Raw genomic sequence first — 18,428 nt, 5'->3', positions numbered from 1 at the left:
TAAGAAATTACTAGTAGTATCTAAATAAACAAAGAAGCCTTGTCTTAAATATGCCTTTTCATGTGTGTGTTTCTCTTTAAAAGTCAGAAAACATCTTCCAGAAGGCTTTACTATTCATCTATCAAAATGATCCAACATTATATATGAAGACCAAAATTGTCAACTTTCAGTGAGAAAAAAATTATCTTGAGGGTTATACAAATGTTGTCTATTTTGGTAAAATTAGGCAGGTTAACTAGATCTCTATGCTGTTAACACCATCACTGAAATTCTCAGTACAATTCTAAATGGGAATGAAAATGGAATTCAAGGAGTTTGAAGTGCTCTTAATTTGATAAAAACTGTGCAAAAATGACTAAGTATTCCCAAGACATTATCAGCCATTTCTTTGCATTTTACTTGTTGACTCACACTAATTTAATTTTTAGGCAGTTGTTTTTATCATTGTTCTCAAATATCACTTTTCATGTTTTCAGCTCTTTTTCTCTTTCTCATTCTTCTTAGCCACCTTTTATCTCCCCTATCAAAGTTCTCCACAGGGGATTTAGTAAATCCTCTGGAACCTGGCAAGTCAAATGTTTGTACATCATCCCAAGAAGACATTTAATACATGAGGTATTTCAGGTTGAATTGCAATGTTCCCCAGTTTCTTATCAAGAGAACTCAAGCCATACTATTATGAAGGACTAATTCAAATTATTTCACTTCTTGATACTCTAATTAATTCATTCAAATATTTGCTTTATGATCAAAACAAACACTGTCTTAGGTACTCAAGAACCAGAAGAGTTTATGAAGTGGGAGTAAGAGGATTCATATACATTCCTTTTTTTTTTCCGTTTAGTGATTCCTACTCAATACTTTTCTTGGGAAATATAGGTTAGAAGATACTGGAAGATTGGGTCGCAGTTTCATTTCTATCTAGAGAATTCTTAACATTGCTGGGTAGTTTCAACAATTAAGGACAAAAAAAATAGATTGCATTGAACCATGAATCGGTTGCTTCTCATGGTTTACTAGTACACAATAAGGCTTTCAAAGGAAAAAAATCAACAAAACCCCAAAACACAAGCAAACAAATAACAAGAACAAAAACCTCCACAGCCCTAAATTATAGCATTTACTAGTTTTCATGGTGTAAATACTCCCCATAGCCAACTTCAAGCTACTCCAATGACTTCACTGAATTGGGAAGTGAAAAGAGATGTACTGTAGCATGCTATCATGTATTTATTTCATTCTGCAGATACAAGAGGTAAAATAGCCTTAAGATCAGAGATAGTGGTAAAATATAGCAAAAATAATTATAAATGATGAGTTCTGAATACTTATTACCTTTGTTTCTAAGGTAATGTTAGCTGTAAATTCATGTTATTTGATTCATATTATGGCTGTGTTTAAAAACAAGTAGCAGGGCACATGTTTAGTCGGTTGAGTGTCTGACTTGACCTTAGGTCATGACCTCACGATTTGTGGATTCAAGCTCCACCTTTGGGCTTTGCCCTGTCAGCGCGGAGCCTGCTTCAGAATCTCTGTCTCCCTTTCTTTCTGCCACTCTCCTGCTCATGCTCTCTCTCAAAAATGAATAAGCATTAAAAAAATTAAAATAATTTAAAAATTTTAAATAATAAAAATAAAAACCAGTAGCATATTTACCAAAAATTTAACAATTGGTATCATGACCTGGTATGAGCTGGCTTCTGCACCTCACTGGTCATGTCCAGAGGTGGTCTGTAAAGGCCAAAACTTAGGAGAGAAACAGCTATAGTACTGGGAACAAGGCAAAGGTGTCCATTCAAGCAGCATGGCCCCAAATCTCTATAGGCATCAAGTTTTTCATTTTTTGGGCCTTCCAATTTTCCTCTTCCTGACAGAAAATTGCTTCCCAATTGCCTTATTGCCACGGATCCCTCTCTTCAGGCCTGATCCAAGATATGTAAGGGGCCCTCACTCTGGGTAGTCTAAGAATGGTCTAGATCTCAGCTCTCTGGGCTCTGTAACAACAGGGTTGGGTCCTGGACTATTACCTTCAAATACAATATAGTCCAAATCAAGGGGAAATTTAATAAGGCATTTCAATCCAAAGTAAAATGACTTGCATGGCTTTCTCCTGATTAAAGAACGTGTTGCTCTAGGGACACTTTGCTATTGACCAATGTTTCAAAGGTCCTTTGCAGAAGATCATTTAGAGTTTTTCTAGTGTGGGGGCATCTGCCTCATGCTCTTTATCCCATGAACAAATGTTTATTAAGCACCTACTATTTACCAGGCATTGTGACAGTTGATGGAGCTACACTGGTAAACAAAACATATACTATAAACCTTCATGGTGAGGAAATAAAATATTAATCAAAAAGTCTGTAAATAAATGTAAGAGAGTTTAATAGGAAAATCTAATATAATTAGTGAAATAAGGAATAATGGAATACTTTCTTAAAGAAGCATTAAATGAACTGAAATTTGAAAAATGGGAGAGTCATAATCATATGAAGGAGGGGTAGTGAAGAAGCACATCAGGCAGAGAAATAGCATAAGCAAATGTCCTGTGGTAGGAGAAAGAGCAACAAAGTTCAAAGCTAGTAAGACAACTCAGGTAAAATGAACCTGGGAGATAGGTAAGGGGCCAGACTGTACTAAGAAAGATGGCCTGTCTTTATTAAGGAGTTTTAAGCCTTTGAGCAAGGAAAAGGAATGGTTTCAAGCAGAGGAAAGACTAGATTTGATTTGGTAGAATGTAGAGAAAGATCGGAGAAGAGGCACCTGGCAGCATTTCAGGAGGGAAGAGCTGGTAGCATATTGGTGCAGCTGGACAGAACTGAAGAGGTAAAATTAGTTTGAAATGTTGTTGGACCATGTACTGGGGTTGAAGAGATGGAGGTATCAGCAATAAGTCCGAAATTCTAAACAACTGAGACAGTGCAGTCTCTCAGGACAGACAGGATCCCTATAGGAAGGACAGGCTTAGGGGGAGTAGACGGAATGATAATGAGTTTGGTTTTCAATCCATTAAATCTGAGGTGCCTTCAAAGCTATTCCTATTTGTTGACCATAAATCTGATTGCAAAGGTCTTGTCTACCAGGGAGTGGCCAGAGAAAACAAAGCCCTTGGTTTCAGTTTTATTCTGGATAGGATGCTACATACAGCAAAACAAAACAAAACAAAACAAAACAAAACAAACAAACAAACAAACAACGCCCCCCCCCCAAAAAAAAATCCTGCCCAGCAAGATGTCAAGTAGATTTGTTACCCTTTTTCTTCTTCCATGGATTTGGGGTATTGTTCTTTAATCCCTCAAATATTTTTCCTCTTTTCCCATGTTAAAGTCCTTTGACATTTATCAAAATGTAGCCCAAGGAAGCCAAATGAAGTATGTACATTTAAAGAACAGCTTTTGAATGGACTTAATGAGAAGTGACACATTTTGTATGTGTCACAGAAGTCTCCACAGAAACAAATATTAACAAAGATTTCTGTGTATCGATATATTCAGTAGTGGAAGGGGGTACTTGAGTTATATGGACACTTTTATAAAAGCATTGATTTCTAAGGCTATTTATTCTCTTTTATGAGGGTGATTTTGAATAGTGATTTAGAACAACCAAAAAAACCATCTTGAAATTGAGATATGTGAGAGGTTTCTCTACATAATGCTTCATAAAAAAATGAATCACAGCTTTCCGTATGAATTTGATTTCCCCAAATCTAAGCAATTTGCAAAATTCTTAAATATTTTAGTAGTATTTTCAGGCCAACATATAAAACAAAAATCATTTGAGTACACAGAATAGAATAGTATATGCATCTTTTCAAACTGATATTTATGAGGAATTTTAAAGAATAAGGTAAAATACTTATGGTATAATATTAGCTGTAAAAGCACCACTATATGTGGTGAAACTATAGGTAGAGAGAGCAAAGACTTAAAGGAAATACAACAGAATTAGAAGTGCTTATTTGTTTTTTTAAATTAATGTTTATTCTTGAGAGAGAGAGAGAGGGAGAGAGACAAAGTGCAAATGGGGGAGGGGCAGAGAGAGAGACACACACACACAGAATCAGAAACAGGCTCCAGGCTCTGAGCTGTCAGCCTAGATTCTGATGCGGGACTAGAACTCACCAGCAGAGAGATTGTGACCTGAGCTGAAGTCACGACACTTAACCGACTGGGCCACCTAGGCTCCCCTAGCAGTGCTTATTTCTATATGCTGGATCATAGGTGGTATTTTTCTTTCAGATGAAAGAAACTTCTGAATATGAATATATTGCATACTCTAAATTCAAGATATTTAGAAAAGTATAATGAAATGAAATTAACCCTGAATTCTACCAGCCAGAAGCAACCACTGAAAACATGTTGGAGAACATTTTTCCAGACCAGCATTGTCTAATAGAACTTTCTATGGTAATGTACCTGGTCTATATCTGTGCTGTTCAATATAATAGCCATTAGGCACATGTGTCTACTGAATACTCGAAATATGGCTACTGCAATTGAGGAACTGACTTTTTAATCTAATTCAATTTAAACTTAAATAGCCACATGAAGCCAGTGGCTAGTAAGTTCTAAACATTTCTAGTGTTTAAATAGTGTAGTACTGGGGCGCCTGGGTGGCTCAGTCGGTTAAGCGTCCAACTTCGGCTCAGGTCATGATCTCACGGTTCGTGGGTTTGAGCCCTGCGTCGGGCTCTGTGCTGACAGCTCAGAGCTGGAGCCTGTTTCAGATTCTGTATCTCCCTCTCTCTCTGACCCTTCCCTGCTCACGCTGTCTCTCTCTCTCAGAAATAAATAAAACGTTAAAAAAAATAAAAAGTGTAGTTCTAAGTATTTCTCTATACACACACATATACACACAATTTTATATAAATAAGCTGAAACCACATATAGTTTGATGAAATATTTATAAACTCAGGCATATACTGCTCTTTTAATTGATTCTACAGTATTCCATTGTAGGAATCTAATACATCATTAGATAATATATTTAACACCTCTCTCATCATTTCACAGGTTTTATTATTATAAGCAATGCCTCAAGAACCATCTTTGCAAATACATTAGCATGTACTTTCACGTCTACTTGGGATAAACTTCCCGGTTTGGAACTTCAAGATCAAAGGTAACTCGTATACATATTGCTGATGCTCAGTAAAGAGGCTTCACTAGTTTATAGCCCCACAAATAGCACATAAGACCCCAAGCATGAGTTATTTGCAACTTTTTCCTCTTTGGCAGGCTATTAAAAATGATTTTACTATTTTTATTTGTGTTTTAAAAATTTTTTTAATTTGTGTTTAAAAATTTGTGTAGTAAAAAATTTTACTAGTGATGGTAAGCATTTCTTCTTATTTATTGGCATTCACATGTTTTTTACAGTATGAACTGTTTGTTCATCCTCTTTTTCTATCAGGATATTTCTCTTACTCTTATTGATTTATAAAAACACTTTGTTTTTATTGACTAACAAATATCTTGCAATATTTTCTCTAAATGTATCATTTGCCTTAATGTTTGTCATGTATTTTTCCTCTACTGATAACCTATCAATATTAAAATTTTTTTTTCTAATTTGTTGTCATGTGTGGAAAGGCCTTCCTTATCTTGATATTACAATAATGTTCCATTTATAAGAATGTATTTTCTCTTCACTTTTACATACTTTGCAAATGGTTAGTTATAAAGACCATGTACTCCTAACACATTATTGTATTATTGAGAAAAGTATAAAAAGGATACTTTAAGAAATAACTGAGTGGGAGTGCTAATAATTTCTTTACAATCTATAGACGAGGATCTACAAATGCTAGACTTTATGGGAGCATCTTATATTGACTGAAGGTTATCTATTATATACCAGCACAGAAAGGAGATAGCTAAGAGACTGTGTTCTGAAATTCCCCTTGTGAGATTATTACAATACTCACAGTATGCTTAATGGGCACAGCTAATGTCCCTGAAGTTTACTCAAATGTACACTGTTGAATTTATTATTCTTAGAAGACCTTGAATTGTCTCTGTAATAGTTGTGCTCTAACACCTGAACAAAAACACCATAATTAATGGTGTTCATTGAAGTCACGTTACATGATTGCTGTTTTGGGAATGTATATGCACATAGCTCTACAGTGAACAGGAAGGTTACAAATTCAGCTTTGTGTTATACAGGACTGGACACTCTTTGAAGAGTCTTTAAATGTCTTCTTTTTTCTTTTAGAGAAATAAGGAGATGTGCATTTAGACAGTATATGCTGTAGAGCCAACATTCACAATTCCAAACCCTATTGCATTATAGTTTAAAAGAAAGTAAAAAGAATGGCTTTGGCTCATGCATCTCACATCTAGATCCTCTCTTACTTGACTTTTATGTGAAGCTGTGTAATGTACAAGGGACACACTTGAATGTGATCATCCATTTAGATCCCCAATTTTTTCCTGGAAAGTCTTTATAGACAGCAACTTCCTCCAGATTGTCTGAGAAAATGCCCTTCATACAGAAGGGAAGAGTGGCCATTTCATCAATTAGGTTGGTAGTTTTGTTTATGTGTAATGAACCTCTGTTGGGCACAGCACAGAGGAGGCTGTGGGGATCCAAGTAAATTGGGACATGTGGTTTAGTCAGTATCTGTGGTAACCTACAGATCTGTGGAGCTTAGTGGGTTCATGATAACCCCATGTACCTAAGGAACACAGGACATGCAATGCCTCAGGGACATTTCAACTAGAGGGTATGGGGCCTCCTTGTAAAACCTCTGGAATTCCACTAGGTTATGGTAGAGAAGAGGTTATTAGGCAAATAAGGCTGTAAGAAGATGTAGAAATGTGACAGGGCACTGAACTGAAGAGGTACAACTAGCTATCATTTCTATACCACTCTTTCCCTGCCTGCCCACCCAATGAATACCAAAGATGACATCTTAAGGCCTGCCTTCTTCCAAACTGCTTTTTGGATCTTTACATCCTAGAATCCCAGGAAAGCTCTGAATGTTTCCTTAAGTTGCCTACAGTACAAGAACTGATTTACCTATATACAAATGAATATTCTGGGAGCTTCATAAATAAATACCACAAAAATACTTCTTTCATTTGTATCTTTCTTTTTCATTCATTCATCAAACTTTATACATTTATTTCCATTCTATGTGCTAGGGTTATATTTATAAATGAGGCATAATCTTTGCCCTCAAATTTGTAATGATCTGGTAGAAGAGAAATATACACGGACTCTTTGAGTATAATGGGTTAAGTGCTTTTGGAGCACTGAAGAAGGCCACCTAATTGTGTTCAGGAAGTTAAAAAGGGTGAGCTATAAGGCTGGTTGGTTTCTCAACAGAGAAGATTTGAGATGACTTTACCTCTTAAGAATTTGCAGACACAAGAATAGTGCAAAGGAAACATTCTCCAAACACCAGTAGAAACACATTGTTGTTCAAAGAGTTGTTGAATATTCACTGCACACTCAACCAACACAATTCCATCAGCTGTATTTGGCCTACAAAATTTCTTCTAGTCCATGTTACTGGCCCTCCTGAAAAAGTGGTTTTTACAAGCTTTGGAAGTGAAAAACATATGGAAATCAAGTGTTCTGGGATTAAGGAGCTCAAAATTTTGTTATTATAAAAATAAAGTCTTCATCAGGACTTCTAACATTTTAAGATAGTCCATGCAGGCTGACAACTAGGAAACTCAATGTGAATGAATTGTCCACAGTGGAAACCTTTCTAGGTGATCTCTGTTAAAGATAGTGACGTGTTTTTAATTTTAATCTTATATAAGATTTTTTAACACTAAGGCTTAAATTTAACAAAGCCAAAGTATTTCCTTGTATTTTGTAAGTGAAAATTCAAGAAGATGGACCCCAGTGGGCTCTTTTTTTGCATACATCTTTTTCTTAACCTTGAAAACATATGCTTTTATTTTTAAATAAATTTCTACATTCACATAGAGCTTGGCCATATATGGGTGTTAACCTCTATCCCATCCTCTAATTTTATCCTTACCTTCTATAAATTAAAATAAGAATGAACAAAAGTAAAAATTTCAGTGTAAATTTGTTCAGTAACATGGAACTTAGATTGATATTTCTAGAACGCCTGAAAAAAATCATGGCACATTTCCTCAATCCTTATAGTTTAACATTTATTTAAGTTTTTTTTCTTTAAATTGACAAATTTCTTGTATTAAAATACACTTATTTCAAATGAAGCATTATCATTATCATAATGAAGCTGAATCTAAATTTCACACTATTAAAACACAAAACTCAAAATGAACCATAGGGCTAAATAGAAGGGCTAAAGTTACAAAAATCTTAGAAGAAAAGGTGTAAATCTTTGCAACTTTGTGTCAAGCAATGGTTGCTTAGAGATCTAGACCAAGTACAACAAAAGAAAAAATAGGTAAATTGAATTTCATCAAAACTAAAACTTTCTGCTTTAAAGGACACTATCAAGAAAGTAAAAAGACAACCTACAGAATGGGAGAAAATATCTGCAAATTCTATCTGCAAAGTCCCTATCTGATAAGGGACTGACTAGATACACTGCTGATGGGAAAGTAAAATGGTACAGCCACTTTGGAAAAGCTTTTTAGTTCCTTAAGTTGTTAAACATGGAGTCATCATATGACTCAGCAATTCCACTCCTAGGTATATGCCCAAGTGAAATTAAAATATATCCAAACAGGGGCACATGAGTGGCTCAGTCGGTTAAGTGCCTGACTTCCACTCAGGTCATTACTTAGTGGTTTGTGAGTTTGGACCCTGTGTTGGGCTCTGTGCTGACAGCTCAGAGCCTGGAGCCTGCTTTGAGTTCTGTATCTCTCTCTCTCTGCCCCTCCCCTACTCATGCTCTGTCTGTCTGTCTCTGAAAAATGAATAAACATTTTTAAAAAGTAAAAAAAAAAAACCCTTATATACAAACAAAAATTTGCACATGGAAGTTCACAGCATTAACCTTCAAAACAACCAAAAAGTAGCGACTAGCCAAGTGTCCACCAACAGGTGAATGTACAAACAGAATGCAGTACAGTAGTTCCCTTTATTTGCAGGGCTCTGTTCCAAAACATGTGTTCTAAGTGGATGCTTGAAACCACAGTATTGAACTTTCTATACACTATGTTTGTCCTCTACATATATACCTATGATAAAATTTAATTTATAAATTAGGCACAGTAAGAGATTAACAACAATAACTAATAATAAAAAATTATAACAATATACTGTCCAAAAGGTATGTGAATGTGGTCTCTCCCTCTCTCCTCCAAGATATCTTACTGAACTGTACTCATCCATCTTCTTGTGATGTTGTGATGCCTATTGGATGAGACAAATGCATTGTGATATAGCATGAGGCTACTATTCATCCGACTGTATGTCAGAAGGAGGATCATCTATCTCTGGATCCTGGTTAACTGTGGGTAACTGAGATCCTGGAAACCACAGATAAGGGAGGGCTCCTTATACCCCTACAATGGGATACTACATAGTAATTAAAAGCAATTAAGTTGGGTGCCCTGGTGGCTCAGTAGATTAAGCATCTGACTTCGGCTCAGGTCATGATCTTGCGTTGGTGAGTTCGAGCCCCACATCAGGCTCTGTGCTGGCAGCTCAGAGCCTGGAGCCTGCTTCAGATTCTGTGTGTCTCTCTCTCTCTGCCCTTCCCCCACTTGCACTGTCTCTCTCTCTGTCAAAAATAAATAAACATAAAGAAATTCCAAAAAAAAAAAAAAAGGAATGAAGTAATCTTATACGGGTGAATTTTGAAAATGTGATGCTAAGTGAAAGAAGCCAGTTACTAAATACCACATATTGTATGATTCCATTTACATGAAATACCTAGAATAGTCAAATCTGTGGTAACAAAAAGTAAATTAATGGTTACCAGAGTCTGGATTGAGGTAGGGTGAGAAGTGATTATTAAGTAAAGTGACAAACATATTCTCAAATTATACAGTGATAAAGGTTGCATAACTCTGAGTACACAAAAATCACTAATAGTACACACTTCAGAAGGGTTAAATCATTGGCGTGTGAATACGGATGTTCATTCATCTGCCCCCCCCCAAAGTACTTTTGAACCCTAACCATGCTGTGAAAGAAGCTGTTCTATGTCTCAGACAGAAGACATGAGTGAATCATGGAATTCAGTGTTTTTGGAGAAAACTTCAAAATATTTGTACTCTTGGTAGGTTGATTGAGTTTTCCTGGCCTAATGATAGGTGGTGAATTGAAGGGAAAGAAAATGCTTAAAACAGCAGAGGCTGACTGGATGGGTGCGTTGGAGTCAGCATTTATAATATGCACGGCTTTTGAAGGATACATTTAGCTTAACACAATAACTTTTAATTTTTAACTCACCAGTCCCACTTATTCCAAATGCTGGGGAGCTTCCAAACTCTTAATAGTCTCATTCTTATGCTCTAATACAAACAGAAATGCTTGAGCCACAAATAAAATGCTTGAGCTATCTTCTTTAGGAAATGTACACTTCTAGTGGATGTGCTTATAAATTAGTAACCTAATCCCCAGCAGTCAAAACTGTCTTTGCTCCCCTGACCTGCATGCTGTGTAAACGAGTAAACATGAGTGGGGGAAAAAGTTGGAGGAAGAATACCTCACAATCAGTAAAGTTTTTCTTATTTTGGCAGAGAATTGGAGAAAGGTATTTAGCTTCCTATTAGCTCAAGAGTCCTAAAAATGCACAGGCCAGTTTTAGAGGGTACACTTAAAAGATTAGGATGTCTGGGGTACCTGGATGGCTCAGTCTATTGAGTGTCCATCTGACTCTTGATTTTGTCTCCGGTCATGATCTCAGAGTCCTGGGATCAGGCCCCATATCAGGCTCTGTGCTGAGCATGGAGCCTGCTTAACCTCTCTCCGACTGCCTCTCTCCCTTGCTCCCCCGCGTGTGCTTTCTCTCTATCTCTCTCTCAAAAAAAAAAAAAAAAGTTTAGGGTGTCTATATTTATGTATCTCAAACATTTTAGGAGCTAATAGTGCTAAAGAACACAGCCCATCAATGCTGTACATTTAATTGATAGTTGTTACAGCCTTCTGATTATGTAAAGTAAAAATTGAATTCATTCAAATGGTAAAATCTGTAAATAAAATAAAGGCTTTTTTGGAACCTTAAATAATTACCTCTAACATTTTTATTTTTTATCCTCATTCATTCATTTATTTATTCAGGAAATATTTGTGTTTCTACATTGTGCACGTCACTGTGCCAACTGACTCATATTCATGTTTTTATAAAATGCATTTATGAAGAGTTTTATGAAAGGGATTAGTGTCTGATGCATGAAAGCACCCTTTAAATCTAAGCATCTTTTTCTAAACAACAGAAAATATTTCTTATCCATATATTTAACAGATGTCACATGGTAATGTAAAGCTACCTAATTTAGGTGAGAATGATAAAGTGTTTTTGGAGCTGCAACAAATTTTCCCTGTGGGCATACACTTTTCTTTTAAGCCAGAGATGATTATCAGCTCATTTTGAGGTCTATTTACTACCTTGAATAAAGAGAGCAATTTTGTTTATCAACCACATGGTAGAGCCCCAAATCTTTATGAAATCCCAAAGCTCATTCTCAAAGAAAATTTTAATTTGTATATGATATTATCCTAGACTAAGTGAAAATGGAAGCTTCTGAGTCAGGTATATGATTTAAGCTTTACACTCTCTCTAGGAGGCTGTATCTAGAGATAACATACATGCATTAAAGAACAGAGCACAGGGGCAGTGGCTCAGTCGGTTAAGTGTCTGACTTTGGCTCACGTCATGATCTCATGGTCTGTGGGTTCGAGCCCCATGTCGGGCTCTGTGCTGACAGCTAGCTCAGAGCCTGGAGGCTGCTTCAGATTCTGTGTCTCCCTCTCTCTCTGACCCTCTCCTGCTCATGCTGTCCTCCCCTTCTCTCTCGGAAATAAGTAAAAACATTAAAAAAAAACACAGAGCACATTAATTTTAACTGTACAGCTTGATACACATATATTTTAGTCATTTTATATTAACTTAAAAAATTCTCATTCTTCAATTTCTCAAATCCATGCATCTTAAAATCATCCTGACCACATTCATTCATTCAGTGTATATTTCATGAAGGTAAACGTGTGCCAGGCACATGTGAACAACACATGTAATGCTTACATTGTAGAAGAACAACAAACAACTATAATGAACAAGAAAATTTCAGAAAGCGATAAGAATATTCATATTTCTTCATATTTTCCATTAAGAAAAGAAAATGGGGGAAGGTGAAATAGTGAACTGATTGGGAGAAAAAACAACTTCAGACAGAGAGAGATGTTTAGGGAGGGACCCACATCACAAAGCCCAGATAACAGACCCACAGTTTGGAGAATGTTCCAAGCAATACTAATATCCTGTGATCGGAAGGCACTGAGTTTCACAAGGAACATAAAGCCCAGAAAGGCTAGAACACAGCAAGAGAAGGGACAGTGATCTGAGATGAGGTGGGCTTGGGCTGAGCCAAGTCACATGGGCTCTTAAAGGAACAGAATTTGGATTTCTATTTGAAACACAAGAGAAAGGTAGGGTTTAATGCAGGGAAGCAACATGACTTGATTTATATTTTTGGAAGTTCACTTTCTAGCAGCAGGGCCAGTTAAGAATCTATTTCAAAGTCTATTTCATGGTGGTTAGACAAATGCAGAATCCATGGAGATGGAAGTAGATGCATTCTGGATGCAATTTAGACATGGAGCCAACAGCCTTTGTCGAGGCATGGAATGTGGGTCCTGGGGGAAAGGAGAGAACTAAGAAAGACACTCAGCAAATCGTCCAACAGGAAAGATGGTATTGCCATTATTGTACCTGAGATAAATTGCGAAAGAGGTGAATTTAAGATTGGGGACTGTCATCTCCTGCCTAGACTGTCAGAGCCACTTCCTTACTGGAAGTTATCTTCCTACCAATTCATTCTAAAATAATCTCTTTGCCAAAACTGATCCAAAAGAATTTTTTAAAAACAGGTCAAAATATCAAAGAAAACCGTGAAATGGTTTTCAAAGTCTTGTCTTTCAAAAGTTTCAGGGCTCATAAAGGTTTGGGAGAAACTCTGTCACTGTATCACAGTAAAGATAAATTTTACACTTAATATGATAAAAATAAAAAGATATAGAGGTTTTTAAAATGAAATTAACAAGTCCTTCATTCAAAGTCTGGCAAGGTTAAATAAACACAAGCAATACAGATCATCTCACTTATGAATATAAATATAAATATCCTAAAAAGAATACCAGTGTGTTGACTTAGAGAGGACAATGATAATTAAATAGTAAAAATCCTAGTAGTAGTATCAGTAATGATGGAATGCTGATTGTTTATTTTGTGTTAGAGACCTGTTAAATGTCCCTCATATATTAACCAGTTGAGGAAGGTGTTGTATCTTCATTTATTCAGAGGAGGAAACTATGGCACACAAAAGTGAGGTAACTTACTCTACTTCACACATCTAGTCTGATAAGCTTTTGTCTCAAATGTGAAAAAAGCATTGTATTATTCAATAAATGGCAATGAATTAATTTTCTAATTAATAATTGGAAAAATTATGTTAAATTTTGTTACCATCTTGCAGACTGTAATAATGTTCAAATAAAGAATTAAAGAGGTGTCTGGGTGGCTCAGCTGGTTAAGCGTCCAACTTTGGCTTGGGTCATGATCTCACGGTTTGAGGGTTCAAGCTCCACGTCGGGCTCTGTGTGGACAGCTAGCTCAGAACCTGGAGCTTGCTTCAGATTCTGTGTCTCCCTCTCTCTCTGACCCTCCCTTGCTCACACACACACACACACACACTCTCTCTCTCTCTCTCTCTCAGAAATAAATAAATAAAAGCATTAAAAACATATTTTAAAAAACAAAGAATTAAATGTAAACAACAAAACTTTGATGACAAAACACACAGGGTTTTTGTTAATACACTATTGGAATAGGAAGTCAATACCCTGAAAGAAAGTGTCAAACATAAATTAGATCCTTTCCCTACAAAGGTCAATATCCAAGACCTTTGTGTTGCACAACTACAGGGGGCATCCTCAGACCATATTATAAAATATATTCTACCTATAGAATATATTTTTTATAATGTATTCTACATTATATTCCCTAAGGAATAAAACTACTTACGAAGTATAATATGGACTGACTTCCTTAGGTTGTGCAACATGAGGGTGATGTGCTATAACACATTTCCTAATGTTTACTTTTAAAAGTCTGGTTTTTAGGGCACCTGGGTGGCTCAGTCGGTTGAGCGTCTGACTCTCGATTTCAGCTCGGGTCATGATCTCACAGTTCATGGGATCAAGGCACTGATACTGTGGAGGCTGCTTGGGATTCTCTTTCCCTCTCTCTCGTCCCCTCCTCCTGTCTATCGCAAAATAAATAAAGATTTTTTTAGAAGCCTGGTTTTTATCCTTTTTGCATCTTTTATAATCCTCACTCTAACAATGATAGGCAACGAATGATGATTTTCCTTGTTCTATTTATAATTGAAACTATTTGACTCATCAAGAAATTCTAATGAGAAATTTTCCATGACTAGCACTCAAATCACTGTTTTGTGGCTACTCTATTTTCCATGTATACTTGGGAAAACTTAGTAATTGTGTAATTAAAATATATCATACCGTGTGTCTAGAAAAAATAAGGATATACTCAATATATGAATGATTAGTGTTGGAGGATTTTTAAAAAATATTTATTTATCTTTGAAAGAGAGAAAGACTAGGCATGAGTAGGAGGAGGGACAGAGAGAGGGAGACTCAGAATCCAAAGCAGGCTCCAGGCTCTGAGCCATCAGCACAGATCCTGATGCAGGGCTTGAACTCACAGATCTTGAGATCATGACCTGAGCTGAAGTCGGAGCCACCCAGGAACCCAGAGAATTTTTAATCTATAGGTTTATTGTCATAGACTGGCATGTCTAAAGTTCTTGATTTTCCAAGTGTTTTCTGTTACATTTTACCTTTAAAAAAATTGTGGTAAAATTCACATAACATAAAATTAGCCATATTTTAAAGTAAGGAATTCAGTGGCATTTAGTATATTTGCAATGTTGGACACCTACTATTTCTATTTGGTTCCAAAACATTTTCAACACCAGTGAATATACCTGGTGCACACTAAGCAGTTGAGGCCATTTTACCTGTACAACATAAAAGTTCATAAAATTGAAAATTGCTAATCCTAATGGTTGCATTATTCTTTGGTATCAGTTTGAAACAAGTATCTACAAAACTGGCTCTCAGAATTGAGTGTGCATCTGAATCGCCTATAGGGCTTGTTAAAACACACATTGCTGGGCCCCACATCAGAGGTGTTGACCCGATAATTTGCATTTCTCCCAAGTTCCCAGAGGATGCTGATGCTGCTGGTTTAGGGACCACATTTGGATAACCACCCATCTATGGATTCAGGCTCAGCTGAATTGATAAGCATTGAGTCTATGTTTAAGACTTTCCTCTTAGTAGAGAGGGGGAAATGGCTCATTAAAAGCCAGCTGGTGATGCTAAAACCTACCAGTGGGGATTACTCAAAAAGATGTTTGAACTGCATCTCAGAGTCCCACTTCAGGGAAAATGCAAATGTTAACCCAATTTTGGATTGGAGCCATTTTGCAAACCTTAAACATTGGGTTTAACCAAAGATTTAGAAGGATATATACAAAAGGAGAGCATATGATTCCTGAAGTGCGGTTTTAGTGACAGGTTCCATTCATAGTATGTTAAAGTCAATGAGCAGGAAAAAGAAAAAAAGAAGAAAAAAGGCAAAGCAGAGCATTCTGGAGCATTTCATTTCTTTAAGTAATACATGCATTAAGGGGTTAAACCTTGGGTGAAAATAAAATTTATTTTTGCTAGATTATTTATCCTATTTCTTACAGACAATAGATCTCCCTTTTTTTTCTGTAGTGTTAGAGTCCTCAATACAGTATAGTGTTTATGGCTGTGCTCTATAACAAGGTAAGACTTTAACAGCAAGTTTTATATAGCCATGCTTTTTGAAAGCAAGGTGTACTGAGGGGAAAAAAGTGCTGGATATTGGACCCCTAACAGAGAGTGATCACTGATTTTGGACCCAACTTCCTCTATCAGGCAAACATTTAGAAAAATTCTGTTGCTTGGGAAGAACAGAGGAAAATTCTCAGCTAAGATATCAGCTTTTAACTGTGCTTTGGCTTCTCTGACTTTCATAAACCACAGAAACTAAACTCTCACACTCTCTCTCTCTTTTTTTTTAAAGAAGGGCCTACATATTTGACACTACTGTAATTAAAGTAGTCTAACATGCAGCACACAGTTTTTCTAAATCACAAGAACAATAGATCAAGAAGGGAACAATTAAGCGTAATTTTGAACACTTCTTTGGAAACCTACTCCTCTTGCCCTTTCAGCAACAGAAGCTTTTCTGTTAATATTCTTTGACCTGAATGCATTTGTCTATTAGAATTCTGGAGAATGTGATTGGGTTTCAGCTACAATCCATAACCTCTGGTTAATTGTCATGTATTACACATTTAGTGGGTAAAATACATTTGGACAGCGATAGATAAGTCTATTCATGTTAATTCGCCATTGACATTCAGCGTTTAATTTAATTTTCTGAAGTGATGATATCCTTGGCATTTCAGTAAGTCCATTTTAATTAATATCTCTACAGCTCTTTAAACACCATTTTGTATTCTATATGCCTGCTTTAAATTAAGGCAATTTAAGGTCTGTTAAAAGAGCCCCCCTTCTGGGATTTCAAAGAATCCACCTTGCCTTTGTTTGATTAAAAGAAAAAAAAAAATAGAACTTGGTGTCAAACATTGTCCGTTATGTAGAACATTCTTATGGATATTGGAAAATTTTACTTTGTTTCTTATGTCTCATTTGTTTGACTTTGTTTCTAGTCTCATTAGAGAAATTTAATTCGAGACTAGAAAAGGTAGTGCTCCATGTAAAAAGAAACTGTTGAAAATCCCCTTGAGCCTGGACCTCACACAGTCCTGGGAGATGAATGGCATTGGTGGTAGACAAGGCGGTGTTGGGAAGAAGGAAGGAGACGGGGAGAGATAAACACAACTGGGAAGGCACACAGCTTCTGTGCTTCCACAGGCTTTGTCTCAAAGTGAGGGGAGGGGCATCTGTGTGTCTTGGTTGGGCCTCAGACTTTGGCTCAGGCCATGATCTCCCTGTTCCTGAATTTGAGCCCCAGGTCGAACTCTGTGCTGACAGCTCAGAGCCTGGAGCCTGCTTGGGATTCTCTGTGTCTCCCTCTCTCTCTTCTCCTCCTCAACTGGCATTCTGTCTGTTTCTCTCTCAAAAATAAATAAATATTAAAAAAATAAATTTAAAAAAGCGAGGGGAGATTATATCAAGTAGCATTAGGAGGTTTAGATGAATTTTATCATCCAGAGTTGGTTCACTCTTTTTCTTTCTTTCTTCCTTCCTTCCTTTCTTTCTTTCTTTCTTTCTTTCTTTCTTTCTTTCTTTCTTTCTTTCTTTCTTTCTTCTTTCTTTCTTTCTTTCTTCTTTCTTAAGTTTATGTATTTATTTTGAGAGAGAGCGAGCAAGCGAGCAGGGGAGGGGCAGAGAGGGGGAGAGATAGAATCTCAAGAACACTTTACAACAAATGTTAATTCCTCCACTTTCCTCAGGTGCATAGGAAACGTGCACGGAGGCATTCTAGCTCAGGGACCAACGATCCCATGAGTCTGGTCATGGAAGTGGGGGCAGTTGTTCAAGTTCTCCATTTCCTCTTCTGTACAAGGGGCAGAGAGCACTTAGCTCAGAGGCTTGCTGCTCAGCGCAGTCATTAGTGCATATTAATACAAAGGAACTGCTCAGTAGATGTTAGTTTTTAACACAGCTTTTGACAAGATGCCCTCCATGACCTAACTAGACAGGCTCATCCAAACCCTGTAGTCCTTGACCTTCGCAACCTCTTGTCCAGCCTGGATCACCCAGTTGTGACAAGCAACTTGCAAAGTCAGTTCAGAGAAAACTCCCCACCATTGATAACTGATCTCCCTCAACCTCTCTGATCAAATTCCTCATCCCCTACCCTTGGCATGTCTGCAGCAAGAGTGTTGTCAGATCAGATTAGCCAGCATTCCCCTGTACTCCTGATGCTCCTCCTGGCAATTGTTTATCCACTGGCCCCACTTGCTGCTTGGCTACAAGTCCTCTCTCCTCCTTCCTGTGCTCAGATTGGATCCTGGTCCTACACTGAGGTTTCCTTTCCCCCACTGCAGTAGTTCCCGAATAAGAGCTGTTTTTGCCACTTTAACCTCTGTTGGGTTATTTCTTTCTTGTTTTTAAAATTACAGTTATAACTATTATTATTTAAAAGTCTGTGGTTATAAACATCATCACATTGGGCATCACAAGTCTGGGAAATGAATTAAAATCCAACTCAGTTTTGT

The 18,428-nt window shown here is 36.8% G+C and overlaps 1 protein-coding gene across 1 annotated transcript in view; it reads right to left on the bottom strand.

The window, feature by feature from the left end:
• The window catches only part of PLCB1 (phospholipase C beta 1), a 679,751-nt gene that overhangs the window by 248,196 nt on the left and 413,127 nt on the right, over positions 1 to 18,428 (bottom strand). The window lies entirely within an intron of this gene.

This window comes from Hyaena hyaena, unplaced genomic scaffold (assembly GCF_003009895.1).
Source record: "Hyaena hyaena isolate Hyena2069 unplaced genomic scaffold, ASM300989v1 scaffold_16, whole genome shotgun sequence".
In the NCBI taxonomy this organism is placed as follows: domain Eukaryota; kingdom Metazoa; phylum Chordata; class Mammalia; order Carnivora; family Hyaenidae; genus Hyaena; species Hyaena hyaena.
The sequence above is the reverse complement of the archived record's forward strand: the minus strand, read 5'-3'. Positions and strand labels throughout refer to the sequence as shown.